The sequence below is a fragment of the Phacochoerus africanus genome, chromosome 1 (assembly GCF_016906955.1).
Source record: "Phacochoerus africanus isolate WHEZ1 chromosome 1, ROS_Pafr_v1, whole genome shotgun sequence".
NCBI classification, from domain to species: Eukaryota; Metazoa; Chordata; class Mammalia; order Artiodactyla; family Suidae; genus Phacochoerus; species Phacochoerus africanus.
The window spans coordinates 126097704-126117252 of NC_062544.1; the positions used below are offsets into that span (position 1 = coordinate 126097704).

A 19549-nucleotide genomic window follows, 5' to 3' on the forward strand; every position below is an offset into this window, starting at 1 on the left:
AAAACAGGGTTGGGGCCTCGTATTGTAGGGACCATGATCTAGAAGCTGGAACCCCTGACAGTTTGAGCTGTTGAGTCAGTCATACCTGTCCCCTCCTTTCCCCCCACCCTCCCCTTAAACTGGTTTGTTTGGATTCTGACTGTTGAAACATAAGGAACTCTCTTAACATGGAAGCAAGTCAATAGAGTTCCATCAGTGATTCCTCCAGTGGCCACCAGATCATAGGAACACCATCCAGGTTGGTTAATTTTATGTTAGGTTGGCTAGGTCACCATACCCAGATTTTTGGTCAAACATGATGCTATATTTCTGTAAAAGTATGTTAAAGATGAGATAAACATTTAAATCAGTAAACCATGAGTGAAGTAGATTGCTCTCCATCATGTAGGTGAGTCTCATCTCTTCAGTTCAAGGCCTCAATACAAATGCTGATGTCCCCGGAAGAGGAGGAAATTCTGCCAGCAGACAACCCTTGGATCTTAAGTGCAACTTTCCCCGTGGACTTCAGCCTGCAAGCCTACCCTGCAGACCTTGGACTTGACAGTCTTCCCAACTGGGTGAATCGGTTCTTTAAAATAAATCTCTTTCCTCACTCTCCACACCCCCCATCTCTCTCTCCCTTCCTACCTTCCTGCCCCTTACTCTCCCCTCCCTCTCTGTATACACACACACAGTTTAACCTTGGACAATGAAGGGGTTAGGGGCACTGACCCCACGTGGTTGAAAATCCACATATAACTTTAGAGCTGGCCTCTATATCCATGGTTCTGGATCTACAGATTCAACCTATCACAGATTGTGTAGTACTGGAGGCCATATTGGAACAAGTCTACATCTAAGTGGACACACGTAGGGTTTTGTTGTTTTTTGTTGTTGGGTCGAATTGGAGCTGTTGCTGATGGCCTACGCCACAGCAACTTGGGATCTGAACCATGTCTATGCACTACACCACAGCTCATGGCAACGCAGGATCCTTAACCCACTGAGCGAGACCAGGGATCGAAGCAGTGTCCTCATGGATACTAGTTGGGTTCGTTAATCACTGAGCCATGATGGGAACTCCCCCCCACACAGTTCTAACCCATGTTCTTCAAGGGGCAACTGTGTTTCCATCCTATCGGTTTTCTCTGGAGAACCCTGACTTGTCCATGATCAAGTGATGCCAGGCCAAGAGGGTGGCTTTTAGAGTTTTAGGGGGATGAACATAATCTTGGCAACCCCTCGCCCAAATCGACCTCCATCCTCAACAATAACCATCCCCACTGTATACCAGGTTTTGGCCAACATTCTTTACTTCCATCAGCTCACTTATTTCACAAGCCGCGTCAGCTTTACAGATGACAAGGGCTTAACAGACTTGCCCCAGGTTAAAATGTTGGTAACCGAGAGACCCACGGATCCAATTCAGGTCTCCCTTAATCCATCTCACTCCCTTGATCCATCTCAAAGGTCTCAACCACTGGAAAAGCTGGGAGGAAATTCCTGAGGATAGCTTTTCTTTCTCAGAGGTGGGGCAGAAAGTTTAAAGTTATAAGAAGAGGCAACACCACACCTGTATTCCATCTGCCCCCTTCCCCCAGCCCTGCTTCTTCCTCAGGATCCCTTTGTCAGTTTCTACACTTTCTTGTGGGTGGTGCTGGTCTAGAGGGAGTCAACTGAGTCACTCGGCTCAGCCTTGGTCTCTGTCCCTAGAGGGTAGGACCCAAGCCCCACTTCCCACCACACTGATGTGGCTCACTGTCGCATCAGCACACACAGACCCTCTCTACATGTCCTTGATCAGGGCATGATTTTCTACCAGGCTTCTGCTGGCAACTGTAGGGTGACATGGACCACAAAGTTGACAAAGAGGAGAAGGAAGACAATGGTGACAGATCCCCTCTGAGGTGGAAGCAGAGGCCATGAGAATTGGTTTGGATGGAAGAGCAGACATGGGTGTCCTCCCCTCCCCATATGACACCAGAAGCAGTTATTGCCAGTTGTGTGTTATTTATATTCCACTTCCATGCCACATGCCATGTCCACAGACTACCTTTAACTTTATCGATTCAGCATGGCTTAAAAGCTTATTAAATTTTTAGACAATTTTTACAGGTTACACTCCATTTAGTTATTACAAAATGTTGACTCTGATCCCTATTGTACAATCCGTCCTTAGAGCCTATCTTACGCTCAATAGCTTGTACCTTCCACTCCCCTATCCCTATATTGCATGGCTTTACTAGGTTCCCTGTTTCTTTAAATATTTGAAAAGGGAGTTTTATAAAATTATTACATATGAAAACTCTCTTTACTTGCCATAAATTGATAACTTATAAAAAATTATTTTTAAAAATATTCAGTCTCACTATGGAGTTTTGGTTGTGGCTCAGTGATAATGAACCCGACTAGCATCTGTGAGGATGTGGGTTCAACCCCTGGCCTCACTTGGTGGATTAAAGGATCCAGCGTTGCTGTGATCTGTGGTGAAGGTCTCAGACACAGCTCTGATCCTGCAATGCTGTGGCTGTGGGGAAGGCTGGCAGCTGCAGCTCCAATTCAGCCCCTAACCTGGGAACTTCCATATACCATGGGTGTGGATCTAAAAAGCAAAAAAAAAAAATTCAATTTTATTATACACTTGTCCATCAAAGGTGCTACATCTGTGGACCACTCTCATTTTGTTATAAAAAAAGAGGTATTACAAATAAAAGATACTGTTAGCTGGTGAACTTGAATCATTAAGATCATACTAAATGATATGTCACTTGAAAAGGCACGGGGTACAAGAACTACTTTAGCTCAGCAAACCTTTACTGAACACATACTCTGGGTCAGAACCTGGGCTGATGATCCCTGACAAACTACTTTAGTAAGAGTTCCATCAGAAGTGACTAAATAAAATGATTTGGTATTTAATTCAATTATTTTTCAATATAAAGAGAAACACATTTCCAGGTGTTCCTATTTTTAAGAGCCAGCATAAGTACAGAATTTCCTTGCTTAGCTTGTTTATGCCAGCCTTCAAAATACATCTTCAATTAATGTCACTAAACATATCATCTTAAAGGTTATTAAGCTGGAATTTCATTTAAAAGAAAAAAGACCTACTAGCACCAGTGCAGACATTGCCCTCAGGTTTGTGGAAGAATTGGAAATGTATTAACTTTTCACTATGCACTTGGTTAGTTTTTAACATAGAATTTGTACACTCACAAAACCATCTTCCTCACCATCTAAAAACATCTCAATGCCATATAAATCATGAGTAAGCTACAGGGACATAGGTCCAATTTCTGAAGAGAAACAAAACAGACTTTTAAATTCAATACCTGGATCGGATTCCTGCTTCACCACCTATCAGCTGTGTGGCCTGAGGCAAATTACTTAATCTCTCTGAATTGCTAATTCTTCATCTATGCAGTAAGCATAAACATATTAACTTTGTAAGGCTGTTGGGAAATAGAATAGGATAAAATAAGCCAAGGACCTAGCTTAGTGCTTAGAGCACAGTAGGACACAAGAGGTACATATTACTTCTCTTTGATCAGAAGGTGTGGGAGTCACTGCTGACAATGACAAAGTTGCTTTATGTCAGAAATGACAGCCTGAATGCCCACAGGGGCCAAGCACATTGCACAAAGGAGGGTAGTATGTTGGGTGGTGTCTTAATAGATAATCCTGCTCAGATTGCATCTAATAAAAGCAGCTGCAAGTTCAATTATCAGCTGATTATAGCTATGTTAGCAGCAGGTAACATTTGTTAAGCTATGACTCTAGGGGTCTAAGGGCTTTACATGTATTAACTCACTGAATCCTCCTAACCCTGAGAAGAAGGTCCTATTATCATCCACATGTTCTAAATGAGCAAAGAGAGGCAACAGTGAGATTAAGTGACTTGTCTAACCTCACTGCTAGAAGTAGCAAAGCCAGACTTTGAACCAAGCCACTCTGTTTTCAAGGCCAGTCACTCTCTGTAGCCTCTAGGGGCAGTAGGTGGTCTCAAGCTTTACAGTGTAAGGAATTACCTAGGGAGCTTGTCCAAATAAATGTTCCCAGGTGACAACAGGTCAGGAGTCCGGGAAGGATAGAGAATTTGCATTTCTAAGAAGTTCCCAGGTGATGCTGATGCTGCTGATCCAAAGACCACACTTTGAGAATCATTGCTTTTGGCTTTACTTTCTCTCCTGAAGCTGGTCCAGTGTTCCCCACCTTCTGGTAGGATTTCAAGAAAAGCCAGAAATGTAGTCTTTTGTATGAATGCTCATCATGTTTACATGCTGGCCATTATTTCAACATTTTTAGCAATACTGTGTAAGTCAACAGGCCAAATTTGGCCTCTGGGCTGTTTGGTTTCTGATTTCTGCTTTCTGAATCCAAGGAGTTTTTAACATGTTTATGCAACCAATGTTTAATGAGCATTTGCTACTTGAACCCACGGTGTAAGCCAGACATAGAAAGAGGAGCAAGAAAGATGAGAAGTCCCCTCTTTGTGGAGATTACAAGTATGGTGATGGAGAGGAGGAGAGTGGAAGAAACAAAAAATAAGTAAATCAAAAAGATCTTCCCAGCTATGGTAAATGCTCTTAAAAAAATTTAAAAAATAAAAACAAAAATAAAAAGCAGGGTGACAGGCTGGATGATTTCTTTGGTTATTTACAACTCTACAAGGAGGAAGACAAAGAGTAACATGACTATTACAGATTAGAAACAGACATAAAATAGTTGAATTATGTGCTGCATCCAGCATCCCCCCCCCCCCGCCCCCCACAACCATGAAAGTCGGCCGAGAACCACATTACTGCCCAACTTCCCTGCCAATACCAATCCTGTGACATCATTCCGTCTCCCACGGATTGCTTACCTCATCCCAAAGTGTGTAAGGTCAAACCCCCAGTATTTTGCAGTCTGCCTCTGCAGGTGAAATTTAGCTGTAATTGTCTAATTGCTACTCTGGCAACGGCTGCCACAGATTCATTTTATAGAACTCAGCACAGGTGTGCTCTGTGGCTGATGTTCTATTTTCAAGGACGAAAGGAAGGAATTAGGGAACCTGATGTCTTCTGCTTTAAGAGTTAAGATGAAGTTATTTTTTTTTTTCACCCCAATCAACTCATGTTATCTCATTTCAATTTTCCAGAGTGCCTTCTCATCAGAAATTAAACTGGGTTGCCAAATCCCAGAGCAACAGAAATGGCAAGGTACTTGGGAGGGAGACAAGAAAAAGTTGGGAAGGTTATTAAAGTAAAATGTTTCTGTGCCCTTGAAGTACAGGTGTGGCAGAAAGGAACTGTATGTGATGATAATAAAGAAAATGAGGGCGATGATGAAAAAAATGATGGTGGTGATGATAAAAAATAATAACAATGATGGTGGTACTGACCTTGTCTGGCCCTTACCAGATATTCATTAATTAAAGCCACAGGAGTCTACTCTGAGGTAGGTAAGCAGCCCTAGGCCTATTTTACGTAGTAAAAAGCAGATTAATAAAAAAAAGTATAAGTGAATTATTTAAAACTGTTACTGCATTCTTGATTCTAGCACTTAATTCAATTTAGTCAAGGCACCCATTTTTTTAAACACTTGGAAGGCAGACATGCTGATTTTACATGTGCCTTAATTATTTTCTTTTTTCTTCTTCTTTTTTTTTTGGTCTTTTTGCCATTTCTTGGGCCCCTCCCGCAGCATATGGAGGTTCCTAGGCTAGGGGTCTAATCTGAGCTGTAGCTGCCAGCCTACGCCACAGCCACAGCAACGTGGGATCCGAGCCGTGTCTGCGACCTACACCACAGCTCAAGGCAACGCCGGATTGTTAACAAGGGCAGGGATCGAACCCACAACCTCATGGTTCCTAGTCGGATTCGTTAACCACTGCACCACGACGGGAACTCCCCTTAATTATTTTCAAGTCAGCACTAAGGAGATGAACTGTAGCCGGGGGTATGTGCTTCTACAAACTTGATGTGGGATGGAATGAAAAATACCAAGGCAGAACCAGTTGACACAGCGAATACCAGTAAATAAATTCCAGGCACTCCTGCTACATCATGGCCCATTTCAGAGGTCAGCCCAGGTCTCATCTTGTCCCTAAAAACAAAGCGTGCAAAGAAACATGCTGCATGCAATCCATCAAAACACCCGGGCACACACCTGGCCATTAGTGAGCAAGTGCTGCATTCTCTGACTGTTTCATGGATAGAAAGAGGCCAGCCACATGGGGAATTCCCATTGAGGCACAGTGGAAGTGAATCCAACTAGGAACCATGAAGTTGCAGGTTTGATCCCTGGTTCCTAGTCAGTGGGTTAAGGACCTAGCATTGCCATGAGCTGTGGTGTAGGTCACAGACATGGCTCAGATCTGGTGTTGCTGTGGCTGTGGTGTAGGTTGGCAGCTGTAGCTCTGATCAGACCCCTAGCCTGGGGACCGCCACATGCCGTGAGTGTGGCCCTAAAAAGCAAAGAAAGAAAGAGGCCACATGAACAGAATTCAGACTCTGAGTATTAGTTGCAATGATCAGGTCAGAAGCCCTCAGAATCTCTATTTCCTTACCTGTGAAATGGAGGTGGTATTGACAAGCATAGCTGCCCTGTCTACCCTCAGGCTGCCACAAGGATGAAATCTAATACCATACTGGGAACTGTAAAAGGGACAATCGAACAAAACCAAGGTTACTGTCATCACCATCTTCTCCCCAACCCAACTTGTGAGCTACTTGTGTATAAAGAAGACATCATCTTCTATTTCTTTCTACCTCTTACACATAATCTGTTCACCTCTACCCACAATATTACCATATAATGTTGTCAAACACAGAGCAGAGGCTTTGGTGGAGTTGCAAGTTTTCAAAAATCTGTCTACTAGAGGGTTCACCTCAAGTTTTCTTCAGTCAATGGAATCAATTCATTTGAAATATGATCTGACTGCCCTCAAACAGAAAAACATTATTTATGTCAGTTCTACAATAGCTTTTAAAATCATACCCCCCCCAAATAAAATACCAAGGAATAAACCTGACCAAGGAGGTGAAAGACGTATACCCAAGAACTATAAAACATTAATCAAGGAAATTAAAGAGGATTCAAAGAATTGGAAAGATAGCCCATGATCCTGGATTGGAAGAATTAATATTGTTAAAATGACCATACTACCCAAAACATTCTATAGATTTAATGTGATCCCTATCAAATTACCCATGATATTTTTCACAGAACTAGAACAAATAATCCAAAAATTTATATGGAACCATAGGCCCAGAATTGTCAAAGCAATCCTGAGCAAAATAAAACAAATCAAAGCAGGAGGCATAGCTCTCCCAGATTTCAGACTATGTAACAAAGCTAAAGTAATCAAGACAGTGTGGTACTGGTACAAAAACAGACATCAGACAAATGGGACAAACTAGACAGCCCAGAAATAAACTCAGATAGTCAATTAATCTTTGACAAAGGAGGCAACAATATAAAATGGAAAAAAAGTCTATTCAGCAGGTGGTGGTGGGAAAACTGGACAGCTGCATGTAAATCAATGAAATTAGAGCATGCCCTTGCAGCATGAGCAAAAATAAACTCAAAATGGCTTAAAGACTTAAACATGACACCATAAAACTCCTAGAAGAGAACAGAGGCAAAACACTCTGATAGAAACCATACAGATGTTTTATTAGGTCAGTCTCCTAAGACAATAGAAATAAAACCAAAAAGAAACCCATGGGACTTATCAAACTTACAAGGTTTTGCACAGCAAAGGAAACCATTAAAAAACAAACAAACAAAAAAACCCAGCGAATGGGAGAAGATCTTTGCAAATGAAGCAACCTGTAAGAGACTGATCTCCCAAATATACAAATACTGTATAAAGATTTATATCAAAAAAACAATCCAATCAACAAATGGGCAGAAGATCTAAATAGACATTTCTTCAAAAAGACATATGCATGGCCAAAAAACAAAAGCAAACACATGAAAAGATGTTTAACATCACTAATCATTAAAGAAATGCAAATCGAAACTACAAATGAGGTACCACCTCACACTAGTCAGAATGGCCATCATTAATAAGTCTACAAATAAATGCTAGAGAAGGTGTGGAGAAAAGGGAACCCTCCTTCACTGTTGATTGGACTGTAAATTGGTACAACCACTATGGAAAACAGTGTGGAGGTTCCTCAGAAAACTAAGTATAGAACTACCACATGATCCAGCAATCCCACTTCTGGGCGTCTGGAGAAAACCATAATTCAAAAAGATATATGCACCCCTATGTTCATGGAAACACTATTCACAATAGCAAAGACATGGAAACAACCTAAATGTCCATCAGCAGATGATTGGATTAAGATATGGTACATATACACAATGGAATACTACTCAGCCATAGGAAAGAACAAAATAATGCCATTTGGAGCAACAGGGATGCAACTAGAGATTACCATATTAAGTGAGGCAAGTGACAAAGAGAAGGACAAATATTTTATGATATAACTTACATGTGGAATCTAAAATATGACACAAATGAACCCATTTACAAAACAGAAACAGACTCACAGACATGGAGAACAGACTTGTGGTTCCTAAGGAAGTGGGGGTAGGGGGTGGGATGGACTGGGAATTTGGAGTTAATAGATGCAAACTATTACATTTAAGATGGATAAATGATAAGGTCCTACTGTATAGTACAGGAACTATATCCAATCTCTTGTGATAGAACATTTATATATATATATATATATATATATATATAGAAAAAGAACAGTATTCCCGGTCTAGAATAGAAATAATATCCCTTTTATAAAGTTCTTTGCATTTATTTTTTTCAAATAATTTTCCCAAGAGCTCTTTAAGACTTGTATCACTAGACTCATTTTTGTATGAAGAAACTGAGACTCAGAGAGTTTAAATTGCCCAATTTCATACAACTAGTAAGCAGCAGAGTCACAGTCTGACCCTGGATCTGTCCATTTCCAAAGCTCCTGTGTTTCCAAATTGTGCTAAGCATGGCTGGTGGATGGACATGGCTGTGAGTCTAAACACCCACTAAATTTCAACCAACTTCTCAACATACTTGGATATATTATGAATGACTAAGCATTGTCTACGAATATTTCTTGACAAAGTATTCCTCTTACAAAAGACAGAGAGAATCTTTTGGACTAGTATTCAAACTATCTATCTCAATCTTACAAGAACACTAGAAACTTTTCCCCATTTACTATTTAAATTCTGAAGTTCTGTGTACAAGGACACGCAGGGTGGAAGATGATTGCATAATGGCAGCTTAAGCCAGGACAATGATTCTCCAACTTGACCTTGCCTTAATGGGCATATACTCAAGGAAGCTTGTTTAAAATGCAGACTCTCAGCTTCCAGGTTACCCCATTATGATTCAAAGACTTAAAACAGAACCCAGGAATCCAAGTTTTAATAACCCTCCCAGCTACACAGATGCAGGTGGGTTTTAGACTAAACTTTGCATTAAACAGGTCAAGGAAAAGGGCTGGGAAATTGGAGCCAAGTCTAGCTCTGAGGCACACTTGTTGAGAGGCCTTCAACAACTCAACCAGCCTCTTTGGGGTTTTGTGTCTAGAAGTCAACTCTGTCCATCTTGGGTATTCCTGGCTTTCCTCCTTCTTGGGGTGACTGGATCTTATTTGCTTCAGAACTTCTTGATGGGCAAGACCATATTTTGATGTTTGGTCACTGTATCAGCTGGTATTTATAGTGATGTCCAGAAAATGCTTTCATTTTTTAATTGTAGAACAAGCTTCAGAGGGAAAGCTAAGGAAAACTGCGAGGATTCCTAGGTACATTCCAGCATTTGTAGGACTTTCCTACAGCCATGGAGTCATCCTCAGATGACTTCAATTGCTCTTTAAATGACCACAAGAGATACCCTCTTCAGCAAATAAAGTCACTAGGAAGGCAGTACAAAGGCTATTTGCCATAGGGAGTGCCTCAACATCTATAGAAAAAAGAATGGATGGATGGATGGATAAATGAATAAAACTAGGGTCCTTTGAGATTGACAGTGTAGGGAAGACCTTCTTCTCCTTAAGGATATATTTTCCAATCCTATCTTTGAATTAGAACCAACAGTGGGCTGAAAAACAATATAGGCATTCATGTGTCCCCACCCTGGGACTTTTATTAAAAGGGAATGGGGTGGGACCTCCAGCATGGATGCTTTTCAAAGTTTCCCAGGTGACTCTATTGTGCAATAAGTCTTGAGAATGCTGTCTTCAAGGACCTTCAAGTGCCAATCACTATGCTGGCATTAGGGGAAAGTAAACTCCTCCACTTCAACAAAGAATCCTTCCCTTAGTTGGAGCACAACTCAAGTACAACCAGAAAGTTTAGCCTGGTGGTCTCCACAGTTGATTAACTGACAATATTAGAGTGTACTGTTAAATTGATTTTTACCTAAAATTTAGGGCATTAAATTTACAGTTATTTAATATATGTCTTGACACTAGGGCCATCACTTGCTTTTGCTGTCAGATGGTCATGTGACATGCCTCCTTTGTGGTAACAACAGCACCTTCAGAAAAGAGGTGGGAGGAGACTGATACAACATGGGACAGTTGATAGTTAGGATATTGATTGCCAGATTAAATGGGTTTATGGCATTATGGATATCTGGCATTACTTTAACTTTTACAAACAACCTAAACAGATTACAAAAAAATGCACAAAATATACCTGTCTAAGGCAAGCATGAGAAAATAAGAAAATGGTTGAACTAGTATATCTCCTACTCCCAGGATAGGCTCCTTTGATGTCAAAGTATAAAATAAAAGCAATAACAAAGAGAACTAAATATAATTTGTTAAAAAAATAAAAATGATCAAGATGGCTCTATGATGTATGGATTTTTAACATCACAATTAACATAATATTTCATACGATGAATCTTTATTTATGTATATCATGCTTTGTAACAGTCTTCACATAATTCCTTATGTACCAATTTCAGTTACTCCAGTTTTGTTAACACCAACCTCCATCATGATTCAGATTTCAGTTTCTATAGTATATTAACTATGAGTCATTTGCATAAAATATAAACATCACTACTTCAGTCCACAGATCATTTTGTAAATAAGAGGGGCACATTCTGATTAGTGACCCATCACATCACTTCTTTCAAAGTTTGCCAGTGACTGGTCTGTGTACAGACAGCAATGCATGTAGTGTTGCCTTCTTGTCTCCCAGTGATACCTATGTGACACCAAGGGATTCTGAATATGGAGCCAGAGTAATTTAATGAAGGTGAATTGAAGTACATAAAGGAAAACGGTTGTGACAAAAAAGGATAAAGATAAATATTCCAGAGGAAGTGATACATGACCAAAATGTTCACTTTAAAGGAGCTCTCAGACACATTTCATGAAACCACAAAGCATAAAATGGAAACTGATCCTAACTTCGAAAGGAATATAACAATTTTCCATGTTCTGGAAAAGATACTTGCTCTATACCTTAAGAGGAGAAGAGGCAAACAAGCACTGTTGAAATTACTCTTGGTAAGCTTTTTCCAAAGAAATAAAAAACATTTCAATTCTCAATGTTTCTAATGTTTTAAATTGCAGTGTACTAAATAAATATTAGTTTTACTAGTTTTCTTATTTCCCTGTGCATTTATAACCAACAGTAAAAGATTTTTACTGTTTTGAAAAAGAAAAAAAAGGTCACAGTACAAATGTATTTTTTCCCACTGCCCATTAAGATCACTCTGCAAAGTTTCAGCTTGCATGGTTATTTTTACAGTCCCATACCACCGTGCAAAGCAAGTACTGCTTGTTTTAGCTAATCAAACGAGTATGTGTATATAACGTATTGATAAAAAATACACAGTTTGGTGGTCTATGTTTGAACATATTCTACTGAGAGCGTGTGCAGATAAAAGAGTCTGGATACCTCTGTCTCAAAAAGGGATGTAGGATGGCAAAAGGGGAATAACCATAGTAACAAGGAACTAAATAACCCAAGTCTCACAGCATAGCTTCCTCAGCTTCCACCTGATGCAAATTTTTCTCCTAACTCCCAGTCCACCCCCAAGTGTCAGAAAGATCATGAACACCTACTTCCCTGGGTGTGCCCTATAGGACCTCCACCACCCTACTCCTCAAAAGGTGGTCCTGCAGGGTATCACCCTAGAGCTTATCAGAAAGGCAGGATCTGAGGCCCCACCCCAGGCCTAGTGAATCATAATCTGCATTTTAATAAGATCCTAAGTTGACTCTTAAACTCTAAAATTTGGGAAGCACTGCTCTAGACTCTAGGTTCAATTTCAAGCCTAAGTGGCAACCCAAGGGCCAGGCAGAGATAGGGATACCCTAAGTCACACATCTAAGGATTGAAGTTTATATATTGGCGAAGTCTTTATTTTGTTTAAGGACTTAATACTTCTCTAGGTGACTGGTAGCATTCATGAAAGCAATAACAATAATAATGACAGCAGCAGCAGAAAACATTTATCAAGAAAGCACTCTATGCCAGACAGTGTGACAAAACACATCATCTTACTTAAGACTGTCAAATGGGAATAATGATACTACTCCCAACATACATAGAGTAGCAGAGTTGCACAGAACCAAGGTAATGGTAGAGGTAGATGAGAATTTGGAGCTCTCTTTATATGTGGGCTGCAGAAGTAGGTAGGGGGCGTGTGTGTGTGCATGTGTGCACATGCTTGCTTCAACTGCTGCAGGAAAAGTCAGCTGCTTATCTTGAACCCCACCCCCAATTTTTTAGGCTCTCTCTGGACTATCTCCCTGAGTTACTGCCTACAGACAATAAATTGAGGACCCACTCAAATTTCAGGTATAGTTTAAAATCCTAAGTGGCTATTTTGCAGAAATTGACATGTTTCATATGGAAATTCAAGAGACTCAGAACAGTCAAGACAATCTTGAAATAGAATAGCAAAGTTAGAAGACACATTTCCCCGTTTCAAAACTTACATAAAGCTGCAATCGAGATAGTCTGGGACTGACGTAAGGATAGACATAGAGATTAATGGAAAAGAACAGAGAGCCCAGAAATAAAGTGAACTATCTCTCGTCAAATGATTTTTGAAAAGGGTGCCAAGACAATTCAATGGGGGAAATAGTCTTTTTAACAAATGATTCTGGGACAACTGGATATCCACAGGCAAAATAAAGAATTTGAATCCCTTCCTCACATTGCACACAAAATTAACACAAAATAGATTACAGACCTCAATATGAGCTCCAACTATAAAATTCCTAGAAGAAAACATGAGAGTAAATCTTTATAACCTTAAAATAGGCAATGGTTTCTTTGATGTCAAAAGAAAAAAAATAGATAACTTGGGCTGTATTACAATTAAAAACTTTTGTGCTTCAAAGGATACCACCAAGAAAGTGAAAAGATTATCCATCCATAGAATAGGAAAAATATTTACAAAACATATATTTGATATGGGAACTTGTGCCTAGAACATAGAAAGAATCTGTAACTCTCAATAAAAAGATAATTAAAAGTGGGCAAAATATATGAATAGCTATTTTTCTGAAGAAGATTAAAAAAAGACCAATAAGCACATAAAAAGATGCTCAACATTATGAACCATCACAGAAAAAGAAATCAAAACCACAGTGGGACACCATTTCACACCCACTAGTAGAATTATAATCAAAAGACAGAAAATAAGTACGGTGAGGATGTAGAGAAATGGTTACCCTCATACACTGTTGGTGGGAATGTAAAATGGTGTATCCACTTTGGAACAGTTTGACCACTTCTCTGTTGTAGATGAATTTATTATCTGACCCAGAGATTTCATTCACACCCAAGAGAAAACATTTATCTGTGCGCAATTGTGTACAAGAGCAACAATATTCATAATAGCTAGAAAGTGGACATAACCCAAAGGTCCATCAACATTTGAAAAAAGCAAAATGTGATAGAGCCATACAATGGAAGATGATTGAGCCATAAAACATGTGAGGTACTGATGATAACTGCTGTAACATAGAGGAACCTTGAAAACATACTAAATGAAAGAGGCCACCTACATGTATACAATGGAATATTACTCAGCCATAAAAAGAATGAAATAACGCCATTTGCAGCAACATGGGTGAACTAGATATTATCATCCCAAGTGAAGCTGGTCAGACAGTGAAAGAAAACATCAAATGACATCACTTACATGTGGAAGCTAAGAAAAGGATATAAATGAACTTATTCGCAGAACAGAAACAAGCTCATACACTTTGAAAAATTTAAGGTTACCAAAGGGGACAGACTGTGGGGGAGGAATGGACTAGGGGGCTTGGTATTGGCATAATCACACTGAGGTATAAGGAATGATTGGTCAACATGGACCTGCTACATAGCACAGAGAACGCTACCCACTATTTTGTGATCATCTATGAGGGAAAAGAATTTGAAAGAGAATGGATGTGTGAACATGCACAATTTAATCACTTTGTTCTATAGCAGAAATTATCACAATGTTATAAATCAACTACATCTCAAGATAACTTTAAAAAATGAAAACAACAACAATGAAAACCAATGAGGCTAGTCGAAAAAGGCCACATACTGTGTGATTCCATTTACATGAAAGGTCCAGAATAAGCAAATCCATTGACAGAAACTTGATTAGGGATTGCCCAGGGCTGGGGGAGAAGAAGTGAGGATGTTAATGGTATGTGTTTTTTCCTTCAATGAAGGAAATGTTCTGGTAGATAGTACCGATAGGTGCACAACTCTGGGAACAGACTAATGATCACCAAACTGTACACTTTATATAGATGACTTGTATAGTGTAGAAATCCTATCTCAATAAAGCTGTTGAAAAAACTGGGGGCCTAGAGCCACTCCCATAATTTCCCCACCCTAAGGACAGCTTTGATGAATCAGAGGCTGATGCTCAGCTGCTCCCCTTAAGCCTGGCTCAGTCCTACTTCTGTATCTGCCTGCTGTTAAAAAGAGAACCGTCTTTATTCTTGAGGAATGATGAACCTAGTGATGGGTAGTCAGGCAATGAGGTTCCTCCAGGCCTGGAGTAATAATGAACTCAGTTGCCAACTCACAAGCCAGTCCTCCTTGGCAGTTTTTAATACTCTCCACAGAAGAGTCAAATTTCCAGGCTGGGGCCCTGCTCCAAGGAAGCAAGGAATTCAGCAAAGGAACTGAGTTCAGGTCTTGGTCTCTCTCTCTCTCTCTTTTATTTATTTATTTATTTATTTATTTTTGGCTTTTTAGGGCCATACCCAAGGCATATAGAAGTTCCCAGGCTAGGGGTCAAATAGGGGCTGTAGCTGCAAGCCTACACTGCAGCCACGGCAATGAGGGATCCGAGCCACATCCATGACCTACACCACAGCTCACAGCAATGCCAGATCCTTAACCCATTGAGCTGGGCCAGGGATCAAACCTGTATCCTCATGGATACTAGTCTGATTTGCTTCCGTTGACCACAACAGGAACTCCAAGTCTTGGTCTCTTAATAACAGAGCCATGGGAAGATGTTTGGGGGAGATATGACCATTAATGTGGTACAAAGATGACCCTAAATTTCTCTTTCTCCTTGACAGATTTTCATTTTAATTAGGGTGATCCCATCTGCCATCCCTTTTTAAATCCATATACTAGCAGAACAGGACAATGCCTCTCAATCTAAACTCTACTCAGCCAGGTTTGAAGGGCAAAGAATTTAGAGAAGTTGGCATTAGAAAGGGGCTTACTTGTAGAATTAATAATTCAATTAGTGGAGATATTATGGGCAATCTACATTTCCATGATATGACATTCCCCGCCATGAGTTAGCCCAGGAGAGGAGCACTTAAGAAAAAATACTCGAAATGACATTTCCGTATACTCCTGAGATTCCAGGGACATCGACTCACCAGGAAAAGCCAGACAGAAATCGAAATGCATGACTCCATGTGCTCAGTTCCCATTGTTAGTTTCTCATGTTGCTTCAGAGGAAAGAAGACTCTCAAATAGCTAGTTTAACATAAATATGTCTATTCCCTGCATACTTTCCAAACTTTAAATCCTGCAAATTCTTTCCAAACTTCTGGTTAAAAGGAAAAAAAAATAGGTTAATTGCTCTGACCCCCTAAAAAGACCAGTGCAGACTAGCAAATATGTTCACATGCAAACAAGCACACACAGAGCACCCTGCTCTTTTTTTTTTTTTTTTTTTTTTGAGTGGTTCAGATTTCTCATCAAAAATCTGGCAAGCTCTGGGTCCTGGAGTCATTTCCAACTCCATAGCCTTCCCTCTCTCATACTTTCAGTCGGTATGTAATTTAGACCTATGTGGATTTAAAGCACAGTGGCCGATGTGTAAATAGCCAGGGTTCTGCTATGAAACCTAAGGCCACTGCCCATGAAATAAAGAGCAGTGATTTATCATACAATGTGCTTTTTGTTTTGTCTTTTTAAAAGGATAGATCTAACTTCCATGGCTCTTAATAGTTAAATGAAGATGTAGTAAAGACCTTAAAATGAAGCCTCAAGGAAAAAGAGGAATATTCTCCCTCCTCCAACTCCAGTTGGAGTTCCAAACCAACTTCCTAATCCTGCTGTTTCTGGGCCAACCACCCCCACCCTTCTCTTTTCCCTTCCTAAGAACCAACTGCATCGCAGCCTGTTCCCTCTTGGCTCTGCCAGAAGGGAGCCCTCCTGCCTGCCTGGGACCACCCACAGATTCCTGGCTCTGTTTGGACAGGAGGACCCAAGTGCACAGAAGGGAACATCTTGCCTGTTTCCACAAGGGGGGTGAGTCACCTTGGTGGAAGCAGTCAGATCTCAGTAATCACTACACCCCCGCCCTGATTGCCTAACATGGCCAGAGTTTGGGTGGCATTCACAGAGGGGTGTCCAGGCAGCCGTTGGTGGACCAGTGCTTGGTTGGCCAGAGCATCACTACACAGAGAGGTTTATCAAAAATACAGACTTCCAAGGCCCATCCTAAGACATTCTGATTCAGTAGGTCCTGGTGTAGCAACTGAGACCCTCCACATTTTCAGGCTTCCTAGTTAGTGAGGATGGATAGCCAGGTTGGCAAAGCTCTGCTCTAGAGGCGAGACACAGAAGAAAAGGCCTCTCAAAGAAGTGAGATGAGGAGGAAATATGGGAAAATATGTGTTTCTTGGCACCAGCACCACAGGATTCTTTCCAGGTGCCTTTTGAAAGAGGAACCGCCTGCGCCCTGGTGTTCATGGAATTGGTCAGAAGAAGAGGGTTTAAAAACGGAGCACAGGGAGTTCCCATTGTGCCTCAGTTGAAACGAATCTAACTAGCATCCATGAGGAGGCAGGTTTGATTCCTGGCATGGCTTAATGGGTTAAGGATCTGGCGGTGCTGTAAGCTCGGATCTGGAGTTGCTCTGGCTGTGGCGTAGGTCAGTGCAGTTACAGCTCTAGTTCTACCCCTGGCTTGGGAATTTCCATATGCTATGGGTGTGGCCCTAAAAAGACATAAATAAATAAATTAATAAATAAAATAAAAATAAAAACAGGGCACAAAGTGGGAAGTGATGAGACTTGGCTTCTAGTGCAGCCTCTGAGACTGACCGACACAGATCCAGTGCCTATGATTTCCAGGGACTGGGAAATTTTACACAATAAGGCAGAGTCTCCGTTTCCTCAGATGACGAAAGGGGATGAGGAGGCTGAGGATGATAACTAATGGCTAACGATGACATTGTGTGTGCTTTGCACTGGTGCAGATCTCATGTTGCAGACATTAGTTCCCAGGAGAGTTGTGAGTACGATGCAAGATATTTCATGTAACATACTCAGCATACTGATTTATACATCATCAAAGAGTGGCTACTGTTACGGTTTTACGGCCTCGTTTGACCAAAAAGGTAACTGCCCTACTTTGTCTTTCAACAGGACCAACAAATCTTCTGCTTGCCTCCGGCCAACAGCCTCTGGCCACCACAGTCCCTCCCTACCCCTCTCTGTCCCTACACTGTGCACCTTTAGGTTCTGCCTTGGAAGGCCTTGATAAAAATAAAACTCTTCTCATGGAACAATTCTTTCTAAAGCGCCTAACACTCTTCTTTTAGACATACATGCTTCACATGTAATTTACTTTTTAGACCAATTATTTAGCAGGATCCTAAAAGGCTTAGGACAGAAAAAGAAGTTAAGGAAAAGCCGAAGCCCAGTCTGTAAACAGGGTGAAATCTGCATATCCTTTCAGGTTAAGAAGCTTCCTCTTTGGATCAGAGACACCTTGGAAAAACTATTATAATCCATATATTTTCTTTCCGGAAAAATACTATGCCAGCACTCACACACATAAAATATTCTGTACAGGCGTTCACACTGTGGCACAATGGGATGGGCGGCATCTCTGCAGCACTAGGACACAGGTTTGATCCCCAGCCTGGCGCAACGGGTTAAAGGATCCAGCATTGCCACAACTGTGGCACAAACCTGACCCCTGTCCTAAGAACCACATATGCTGTAGGGTGGCCAAAACAAAACAAATTCTGCTCATTATTTCAGGGGATTTGTTCCATGGAAGGCTATGAATGGAAACCTTTGGAAAATTGTGGCCTCTAAGTTAAAAATCCATCAGAGGTTGGCGAACTTTCTTTACATTTATTTATTTATTTATTCATTGCTATTTTTAGGGCTGCACTTGCGGCATATGAAAGTTCGCAGGATAAGGGTTGAATCAGAGCTGTAGGTGCTGGCCTATACCACAGACAGAGCAACACCAGATCTGAGCCACATCTGAGACCTACACCACAGCTCATGGCAATACCAGATCCTTAACCCACTGAGTGAAGCCAGGGATCGAACTCGCATCCTCATGGATACAAGTCAGGTTCTTAACCTGCTGAGCCACAATGGGAAATCCAAGGTTGGCAAACTTTCCGTCAAGAGCAGGAGAATCAGTATTTTCAACTTTGCAGGTCATGTGGTCTCTAACAAAACTACATCTGCCATTGAAGAGGGAAAGAAGCCAGAGACAATAACTAGTGTCACTAGCTATCACTGCATGACTGTGTCTCAATAAAACTTTATTTACAAAAAAGTGACCCAGATTCTGGTTGTGATTTGCTGACCTTTGCTTACAGTTTTGCTAAACCACTGTGGGTAGAAACTCACTTGGGGAATGTGTAGTTCCAGAACCTGTTGTGGAGTGCGGTCTGACAGGTGGGCATGCCCTCAGCCCTCAAGTCCTCTCCATCCTGCCTGAGCACCTTCTCAGTGTACTTGTTTCCACACCATGGCAGTTCTAAGGAGATGCTGCCAACCTCTTCCCCAACTCTGGACCCCAGATCCTCAAGCACCACATCCTCAGAGCTATTGGTATTGAAAAGCCCCTTCTGTATAAATGAACAGAGCTTCCTCACCAGTAATCATTGTCATCCCTGGAATATAATGTGGCTCCACATACACTGGCGGGGTCTGAATGGAAGTGACTGACATAGTGACAAGTTTCATCCCAAGTAAGTCTTAAAAAGGAGAGACCAATAAGAATAATATAGCTTAAAACAAAACAAAACAAAAAACAGAGCAGGCCTGGGTTGTCCTAAATCATTACATGACTTACTTAAGTGGAGTCA

At 40.9% G+C, this 19549-nt stretch overlaps 1 protein-coding gene across 1 annotated transcript in view; it reads right to left on the reverse strand.

The window, feature by feature from the left end:
* Nucleotides 1–19549, reverse strand: part of PRICKLE2 (prickle planar cell polarity protein 2) — a 349250-nt gene that overhangs the window by 231015 nt on the left and 98686 nt on the right. The window lies entirely within an intron of this gene.